The sequence below is a fragment of the Melanerpes formicivorus genome, unplaced genomic scaffold (assembly GCF_026170545.1).
Source record: "Melanerpes formicivorus ecotype bairdi unplaced genomic scaffold, bMelFor1.0.p_v2 SCAF_33, whole genome shotgun sequence".
In the NCBI taxonomy this organism is placed as follows: domain Eukaryota; kingdom Metazoa; phylum Chordata; class Aves; order Piciformes; family Picidae; genus Melanerpes; species Melanerpes formicivorus.
The window spans coordinates 9,494,192-9,504,360 of record NW_027142385.1 but is presented as its reverse complement, the minus strand read 5'-3'; the positions used below and the strand labels follow the sequence as shown (position 1 = coordinate 9,504,360).

General features: G+C 51.4%; 1 long non-coding RNA gene across 1 annotated transcript; it reads right to left on the bottom strand.

Annotated features, from left to right (window-relative positions):
* Positions 1-7,762: 7,762 nt before the first annotated feature.
* Positions 7,763-9,626, bottom strand: LOC137449787 (uncharacterized). Its single transcript, XR_010989490.1, has 3 exons — positions 9,526-9,626; positions 9,245-9,401; positions 7,763-7,881 (listed from the first exon to the last, which is right to left on the bottom strand). It is a non-coding gene; the product is annotated as an uncharacterized lncRNA (long non-coding RNA).
* Positions 9,627-10,169: the final 543 nt, after the last annotated feature.

Here is a 10,169-nt window from a genome sequence, read left to right as displayed (position 1 = left end):
TGGGCTCCAGACAGCTGCCTTCCATCTCCGCTTGCTTCCTACAAGCCGGCAGGACCCATCTGTAAATAGAGCATAGCCCTTCTCGTTGTCAGGGAGATCATTATATGGGGGAGCCTCCTCAGCACGGGTCACTGTCTGCTCTGGTGGCATTCCAAAGTCAGCACCCTCTGGCCAGTTGGTGATCACTTCCACTATGCCAGGGTGTTCGAAGTTCCCCATCCGAGCTCGCTGAGTTATCAGGGCCATCCACTTACTCCAGGTAGCATCTGTGGCATGATGTGGGCTTGAGCCTCTCCCTTTGAACATCCAGGTCAGGACTGGAAGTCTCGGAGCTAGAAATAGAGGTGACTCAGTCCCAATTACCTCAGAGGCAGCCCGGACGCCCTCATAGGCAGCTAGGATTTCCTTCTCTGTCGCGGTGTAGTTGGCCTCAGAGCCTTTGTACCCCTTACTCCAGAAACCTAGGGGCCTGCCCCTGGTTTCACCAGGAGCCTTCTGCCACAAGCTCCATGTAGGACCATTCTCACCAGCCGCAGTGTACAGCACATTCTTGATATCTGGCCCAGTTCGAACAGGTCCCAGAGCCATAGCATGGACCACCTCTCGTTTGATCTGGTCAAACGCCACCTGCTGCTCAGGTCCCCACACAAAATCATTTTTTCTTCCTTGTTACATGGAAGAGAGGCTTCACAATTTGACTGTACCCGGGAATGCGCATTTTCCAGAAGCCCACAAGCCCCAAAAATGACTGTGTCTCTTTCTTGTTCGTGGGCTGCACCATAGTGGCTACCCTCTTCACCACCTCCTGAGGGATGTGGCGACGGCCATCCTGCCATTGAACACCCAGGAACTGGATCTCCCTGGCAGGCCCTTTCACCTTGCTTCTCTTGATGGCAAAGCCAGCCTCCAGCAGGATGTCAATTATCCTCTTACCCTTCTGGTAAACTTCCTCTGCTGTCTCACCCCATACAATGATGTCATCAATGAACTGCAGATGCTCAGGAGCTCCACCTTTCTCCAAGGCAGTCTGGATCACCTCATGGCAGATGGTTGAGCTATGGACCCAGCCCTGAGTTAACCGATTCCATTGATACTGTGCTCCCCTCCAGGTGAAAGCAAACTGTGGCCGGCATTCTTCTGCAATGGGAATGGAAAAAAAGGCATTAGCAATGTCAATTGTGGCATACCACTTGGCCGCCTTCGATTCCAGCTCGTACTGGAGCTCCAGCATGTCTGGCACGGCAGCGCTGATCGGAGGAGTCACTTCATTCAGGCCACGGTAGTCCACAGTCAGTCTCCATTCCCCATTTGCCTTCCGCACTGGCCATATCGGGCTGTTGAAGGGGGAGTGAGCCTTGCTGATCACGCTATGGCTCTCCAGTCGTCGAATCAGTTGGTGTATGGGGTGCAGAGAGTGTCTGTTGGTCCTGTATTGCCTGCGATGTACTATGCGAGAGGCAATAGGTAACTTCAAATCCTGCACCTTATGGCTGCCCACTACGGAGGGGTCATCTGAAAGCTCGGGCATGGTGGACAGCTGTTCTTTGCCTGCAGTCTCCACAGCTGCCACCCCAAACGCCCACTTGTGCCCCCTAGGGTCCTTGAAGCATCCCTCCCGCAGAAAGTCAATGCCAAGAATGCAAGGTGCATCTGGACCAGTCACTATGTCGTGCTTTCCCCATTCATTCCCGGTCAGGCTTATCTCAGCTTGCAGTACAGTCAAGTCTTGTGAGCCTCCTGTGACTCCTTGAATGCTTATGGACTCAGCCCCTTTGTACCCCGATGGTATCAGGGTGCATTGGGCCCCTGTGTCCACCAGAGCTCGGTACTTCAGGGCTTCTGAAGTGCCAGGCCATTTCACGTACACATCCCAGTATACTCTGTTATCCCTGGCCTCCACCTGGCTGGAGGTAGGGCACCTCTAATGCTGGCGGCAATGTCCACACTTGTCACATGGTCCTGTGTTACTAGGGGAAGGGTCTCTTGAGCGAGAGCGACCACTCCAGGAAACTGGGGCAGCTCTTCTCCTAGATGAGTTATCCCCGTGGTGCCCACCTTGCAGTTCCCGCACCCTGTTCCAGAGGGCAGAGGTGGGTTGGCCATGCCAGGTGTCCATGTCCTCTCCATGGTCACAGAGGAACCTCCACAGAGACCCCCTTGACATTCCCCGATTGGCTTGGGGTGATCTCCTAGGGGAAGGTCGCCTGTTCCTGATTGCTGAAACCTGGACCCATTCTGAAGGAGAAGGGGAAAAGGAGGCATCGCTCCCCTTTTTCAGTTCAGACATGGAGGTCTTGATCTCTTTGACAATGTCTTTAGCCATAGTTTCTATGGCTGAGATCAGGAGTTTCTGATTTACGCTGTCCTCATGTTCCCTTAAATCATTGGCAAACTCACAGACAGTTTTAGGACTTCCATCCTGTCCAGTCAAGAGTATCCCTCCTAATGTGTGAGCATATTTCTGAGGAGCACTCTGGGTGAGTTTCTTTACGAAGGGCCGTCTCATGGGCACCTCATCTGGGTCCGAAGGGAGCTGGCCATCTCCATAAATTATTTCCATCACGGCCATCTGCCTCAGATACCGAATGCCCTGTTCCATAGTTGTCCATCTAACTGGGGCCCAGGGCAGGTCATCTCTTGAGCGGTACCGGCTCTTGATGGCGTTCAGAATCCGGGCCCAGAGAGTGTGTATTCCATCAAGTTTGGCTAACTCTTTGTCCAGACCAGCATCACGAGTCAGGGAGCCTAAAAGCTTTGCCTCCCTCTTATCCAGGTCCACTGTGTCCACCCCCTTGTCCCAGCATCTCAGGGCCCAGCTTAGTATTGGCTCACCCTCTTTCCTGGCGTAGTCCAGACGAGTTTGCCTTAGTTCCTTTCTGGGCAGCGATGTAACAGTTATTTCCTGGTCTGAATCATCTTCATCCACCGCTGGATTCTGTGAGGTGCTGGGGCCTGCTGAGATTCCTTCCTCACCATCCGTGCTTGGCGATGATTTTTGATTTCTTTTCCTGTGTGTGGTGACCGGTGCTAGAGAGACTGCATTGGCAGGAGCATCAGGGGTCAACTGTGGGACTGCTGGTGGTGGGGCAAACCCTTGTGCCTGGGGCTCAGGCTGAGAGCTGGCACAGTCATTACAACCCGACCCCTCCCTCTTTGTGTCTACAGAGTGCTTACAATGCCCACAGCAGACACGCCCCCAGTCATTAAAGAGCACAAAGGAGTGTGTTATCACCCTCCAAACAGCTCTTAATGGGTTAGCTAGTCCTCCACCCAACACGGTCCCAGCAAATGCCACTATAAGGATTACATTTAGGCATATGGAGCATATTGCAACGTAGAGCAATTTTCCATCACAGGCACTTTTATCTACACCATTGGTTTCATAACTTGCTTCAGGAAAGTTTCCTATGTTAGAAAAGTTACCACTGACAGTGAAATTCAATGGATTCAAGAGATACATGCCTAACTTAATTGGTAAAGTTTTTATCCACTTGATCAGCATCTCTATCATTAACCACACCACGTGGTAAGTTATTAATTTGTAGATGTGGGTCCAAAAGATCCAGCCAAAAGCCCATGAAAAGGCTTGGACCATCAGGTTCTTTAAAATTGCCATTTCTACTTCAAGCTCCTTTTTCAGAAAAAAAGTATTGCTTTCCCAATACAAGATCAATTTCCAAGCCCCACGTTGGAGGCGCCAAAAATTGTAGTGGTTTGAGCCTTAACTGAGAGTTAAAAGCTCAAATGGGGAAAAGGCTGAGAATCTCTTCCCCACTTCCCCCCCACCTCCTCCCTCCAAACAGGGAGAGGAGGGAAAAAAAAAAAGGTAAGGAGCAAACCCACTAAGCAACAATCTGGAGTCAGCTTGGAAGTAGAGAGGCAAGTAATTTTTTTTTCCTTATATATATATATATATATATAGCAATAACAGGGAAAAAAGGGTTCACAAGGGCAAGGAACAAAAATGGATGGGAGGGGGATAGAAAAAGAATAATACAAAACCAGTCTGTCTCTGAGGAGGCGCAGAGGCAGCAGGGAGAAGGATCAGGTCCGGCCACGTGGCTGAGGATCAGGAGAGCAGCTGCAGTAGCTCTCATCCAGCAGAGGCAGGAGCCAAAAAGGAGATCCAACAGCTATGAGGTCCTGCTTTTTTATACCCTTGCTGGGCAGGGAGGGGGAAGTGGAACAGACTCAGCTTTCCTAGGGGGGAGACGCCCTTCAGGGAGTGTAAAGTACCCGCAAGCCCTCCACCCTGCTTTCTTCTTTTGTTTTCAGAAAAAGGTGTTAACCCACCACAACCACAAACAGAGACAGACAAAGCTTCCTTTTCTCCAATAGTTCCAGGAAGATTTCTGGCACTCCTAGGCAAACACCGACAGAGTGACGGCTGTGAGGTGACATCAGCCTGGCACTGGAGCTGGGCATTCTGAGCAGATGAGGAACCCTGGGCAACACCTGCAGAGAAATCTTGGTTCCTCTGCAGAGAAGCACTGGCCTTAGAGACAAAGCTGTCTTTGATCTGGGCACCAGCTGCAGCCCAGAGTTCCAGGTATCTCTGGGTACAGTTGAGGCAGCAGCCGCCACCCCCACAGAGCCCCGCCAGCCGAACCCAGACACCCCCCGCCGGCCGCCACCTCCCCAAAGCCCCGCGCTGCCCCGCTGGCAGCCACCCCCAAAGCCCCGCGCAGCTCCAGCGGCTGCTATAGAGAAACCCCACAAAGCAGCAGAGACTAGCACTGACCTGGGACACAGAGGAGGAGCTCCGACCTCTACCAGCCACAACCCTGCACTGAGCCGTTTTAAAGCATCCGGCACCATGTTGTTGAGGGCGGCGCTGCCACGCTGGGGGGGGGGCGGTGCCTGCGTTGTCACCTCACGCTCAGCTTTCCATGAGTTTTATTCCCCGCCAAGGCAACATGTTGAGTTCTGAGCACCTGAGGAGCCCTGGGGAACACCTCTACAGAAATGTTCCTCCAAGAGCTGTCAGAAAAACGTTCGTTCCCCCAGCAGGCAGCTCTGGCTTCAGAGAAAAAGCCTTCTGTGATCATTCTGTTTAGCTCAGCACCAGCTGCAGCCGTCAGTATTACCAAACTACACAGTAATGGCCTCCTCCCGGTGCCCTCCCGGTCCCAACAGTTTCCTCCCACCAAAGGACTGGGAGAGAACTGGAAGCGACTGGGAAGAAACTGGGAGGGACTGGGAGGGCACGAGGTGGAATCTGGGAGGGAAGGAGGAGGAAACTGTCAGAGACTGAAAGAAAACTGGGAGGAAACTGGTAGAGACTAAGAGGTAGTGGAGGCTCAAGTGGGAGGCACTGGGGAGAACTGTGAGAGAGCTCCGAGGGAACTGGAAGGGACTGGGAACAACTGGGGAAAAAGTCCCACAGAGGATCCTAAATGGGCCCAAATGGCCCCAAAGTAAACAGAGCCCAAACTGGGGTGATCTGGACCAATGGAGCCAGTGGAAGCACTTCCCACCTAAACTGTACTGACCAAAGGGAGCGCGGCTCTGCTTTCCCACTCCGGGAAATCTGCCACGCTGCAAGATGAGAAGGAGACTGGGAGGGATTGAGAGGAACTGGGAAAGGACTAGGAGAGACTGGGAGGGGACTGGGAGTGACGGGGATGGGACTGGGAAGAGACTGGGAGAGGATTGGGAGGAATGGGAATGGGGATGGGGACAGGACTGAGAAGGGACTGGGAGAGACTTGGAAGGGACTGGAAGGAGATTGGGAAGGACCGGGAGGGACTGTGAGGAATTCCAAAGGGAATGGGAGGGAATGGGAAGGAAACGGGAGGAACTGGGATGGAAATTGGAAGGACTAGGGGTGACTGAGAAGGACTGGGAAAGAACTGGGAGGGACTGAGATACCACTGGGACCCTCAGAAGTCTATGGCACCAGATGGGATCCATCCCAGGGCAGAGAGCTCTGGCAGATGAGCACCTAGCCACTGTCCAACATTTGCCACCAGTCCTGCCCTAAAGGCTCGGGCCTTTGATCTAATCCTCAACAGCCACCAGTGACACCAGAATGGGGAGAAATGCCATTTCCCCAATAGATGGAGTCACCTGCTCAGACAGCAAAAAGCAGTCTCGGGGACAGGAGGCTCTTGGCAACAGCCAGCCTGCTCTTCTGACCCGAGTGCCACAGAAGGGTATAAGAGTAGATCACCTTGAAGGCCACCGCACGGACCGCAGAGGACATTCAGGTGCTCGTGCCTAACAGAAAAGATGTGTGAAAAGCAGGTGTTGCATCACTAACCTAATGTCCCTCTGTGACCAGGGGACCTTCATCCCAATCCCATCATGGGGTGGAAAAGATTTCCTGCTGGTCGCTGTAAGGCAGGACTTTAACGCTTTCCCTAGCAAGTTTCTCTGAAAAGAAAATGGGGAATGAGACTTGAAGGAGTAAGGAGGAGATGAAGAAGATGGACTGTAGCACAGGCCATCTCACCAGCTACAGACATTTTCCCCTGCCCATGTGCTCTGTGGACTAAGAAGAGTTCCCTTCTTTTGGCGTGAAAGCACTGGCTTCAATGAAAGAGCTGGCTCCTCCTGAAGGGCAAGTATGAATGGAGCTCTCAAAGTACCACACTTCAGAGCCTCCTACTTGCTAGCACTAAGACAACTGTTCATGTAGAACGACTGGCCACTCACTTCAACAAACCCCACAGAACTGGCTCCTATCAACTCTCCAGAAGACACTGCTGCACTAGCTTGGCTGCCTGACCGGCTCAGTTCAGGTGGCTTAGGATCTCACAGAGAGTACCACAAGAACTGAGTGCCGCAAGAAGGGGCCGCTTATTCGACCAATTTGATCAGCGGAATCCAACTTTATTGAGCATCAGACACATCTTATATACAGTCTGCTATAATTATGCCCACTTGGCAACATACTATTGGTTGCTCTCTAAAAGGTTACATCATTGTTTTCACAACTCGGTGGAATTCTTCTATCCGGTCTAATTGCTCTCTTCCCCAGATCTCGCCTCCTCCTTATCTTGCTTGCCTCCCATCTCAGAGGCAGCTGGACTTCAGCATACCAAGCAATCAGCACTTTCTCACATCTCTTACTCCGCCACTATATTATCACAGAGAATTCTTCAAGGCCTGAATTGCACAGGCGTTCCTGGGACCCAAGGCCCCTCTTGCTCAAAACAATCCTCAACAACTGAGGGGACTGCAATCTTTGCAGCTTCAACTTTCCTTCTCTGCTACTTCTTTTTTCAGATGGATTTTTTTTCAAAGGGACTGCTGGACAGCAGAACAGGATGGATGGCTGGGCCCCAAGAGCAGTGGGGAACAGAGTTAAACCCAGCTGGTGGCTGGCCCGGCAGAAGTGGTGTTCCCCAGCACACAGAGGTGAGAGAGTGTCCCCAGAGAAGGGCCACAAAGCTGGTGAAGGGTCTGGATAACAAGTCTTATGAGGAGTGGCTGAAGGAACTGGGACTGTTTAATCTGCAGAAGAGGAAGCTGCGGGAATTAAGGTGTGGTCTGGCTTCAGCTCTCAACTAGTTCCACGTTGAACAAGAACAGCTTGTACTCACAGAAGGCACTGGCTGCTTGGGTTCAAGGTTCCTGTAGAGCTCAGGCTATGTCTCTTCTTTAGTGAGGTCATTCTCTCACCTAGGCAGAGAGAAGAAAATGCAGCTATAAAATTAGACCACTGGAATCGTGAGACTCGTTCTGTGTGCGACTCCAGGAGAATCCAAACCTAACCTTGGAGCTGCCCTTAAGAGCTCCTCTTTAGAAAACTCTCGCTGCCGGGCCCCACAAACCCCACACCCTCTGTCAGCAAACCGGATGTACGAGCTGAAGAGTGTCAACAGAAACTGTACGTGGACAGCTCAGGAAAATCCTGCCAGTCCCAGCACACCAGACCTGGAATGATCAAAGAAAGTCTGTTAACAACTGTCTGTGTGTCTGCTCATAGCTTGAGGAGTAACAGAGCAGGAACAATTCTCAAAAGGTTTTCACTGCATTCCTAGGGCACTTGAAGGATTGCCCTGGCTGTAGTTAATACCTAGAAATTCCTATCAAAATCTTTGCAGCACAGCAAGGAAACTAAAACAACCAACAAAGCACAGACTGCTTTATATTATCAAGCAGGAACTTGAAATCCTACTGGAATTGTGGGGTTTTTATGACAAATTGTGATGAATATACTGGTGATCTATGTTTAAAATTATAAGACTTAGAGTGCCCTGGGATTAAGGGTCAGGATCTTGTGAGGCCTGTTTTGAGAGCAAAGGGAAAGAAACATATCTTGCAGACTTGCAAGGATACTGTCTGGTTAGTTGGAGACATCACGGCTGAGGCGGAGCTTATCTTAAAGATAAACATTCAGACCTAGGAATTTGTTTTCTTCAGATAAGAAGCCTGCAAAATTGTGCACGTGAGAAAATGGATACATTGACCCTTACCACCCGAATGTGGGGAGAAGGGATTTGACCGCCTACTCTACGACTCATTATCACATGCCTGCCTTCTGTTTAGCATAAGTTTGCTTATGTAGATGATGTAACTATAGAAGATGAAGAAAACTATTGTAAGGCTGCTGTGGAGGTGGAGTTTTGTCCCCTCTCAAGCCCAGCGCGCTGCTTTGCTTGCCTTTTATTGCACTTTATTCCCTTTTTATGATCTTTTAGTGCCAATAAAACTGTTACCAAAAACTTTTACCTGGAGTCATCTATAACGCAAATTATTCCTGTTCTTTTTTCCTTCTTTTGGTGTCGTACCACCTAGTACACATTCACCACCTAACCGAACGTCACAGTTGTGATTCAAAGCCAAGCAAGACAAAGTGTATTGAGGGAAAGAAAAGAGAGAGAAAGCTAAAGAGTTCTCCTCCTCTTCACTTTTCCCCTTGAGAGATCCAACACTACAGGAAGGCAGGCCTGAATTTCATGAGCTCTGGGATTCAGATGAGCTCGGGAAATCATTTGGTTTGCACTTCACGGCTGTACACACACAGCTGTGTTCAGCTGTAGAACGACCTCCTTGCAACATGAAATACAGGCTTCCGAAACTGGAGCGTCTGTCCCACTGAGACTTCCACGACCCTGTGTCCAAACCCTACTGACATGTCAATTCAATTGTTCACAGCTTTTACCACAGGTCACTCTTAGCACCTGAGTTTCTGAGCCTAGATGAGACATCCTGCTGTCTGGCTCTGAGCTCAGGAGAACATGCCAAGCTGCTGGCTACCTGCAGACATCACATTGCTAGGACTGAATTGGCTCACCTTTATCTTTCCAACAGGCAGCGCCTCTCTGAATGCTGGATTCACATGAGTGTGCCTAAGGCAGATGACACAAGCAGGCTCTGTGGCCGGCACAGCCCTGAGGGCACTCGCCAGCTAGCAAACAAGCATCACACAGCAGGATGTGGGGGGAAGACAACTGGAAGGGGGAAAGTGAGAAAACTCAGGGGTAGGAATAATAGTAATACCAATAATAAGAGCAATAATAACAATAGCAGAAGTCCTAAGGAGGATAAGGAATGGAAATTAAGGCTATTGCTCACCATCAGCTGAGTGAGGTCAATCCAGTCCTGGAGAGTAGTCCACCGGCCAACCTGCCCTCCAGTCTTCTGGCTGAGCATGTGACATAGCCTTGCTAAATTAGAAAATCCTTGCTGAATATGCAATGTGCTCAGTGGGAATTAAAACGTCCCTGCATTATCAACGCTGTTTGCAGCACAAACCCAAACCCAAACCCAAACCCACCCCGAGACACCCCCAGCTCCCACGGGAGCCTGCAGAGACCTCCCAAAGGGTCCGTCGGAGGTGCCCAGCTGCCTCTCCACGACCCTTGACCCTTTCAGATGGCCCCACCAGAACTTTACATATCCCCAGACCCTTTTAGGTGCCCCCAGACCTCCTCCGTCACCCCCAAAAGCCCTGCTGATGGCCCCAGACCACCTTCAGACGCCGGAAGGAACACACCTGGGAGTCCCGGGCCGGCAGCGACACCGGAAACCGCACTGCAAGCTCCCCGAATGCGCCAGCACCCCTTGCCCCGCCAAAGGACGGTGGTTCGCAGGCACCCTGGGGCACAGAACGGCATCATGCGCCGAATCAGGGCTCTCCGCGACCGGTCCGGCTCCAAAGCTGCTCTGCACGGCGCCCGCCCCCCCAGCCAGAAAAGCGGGGCGCAGCCCGCGAGGAG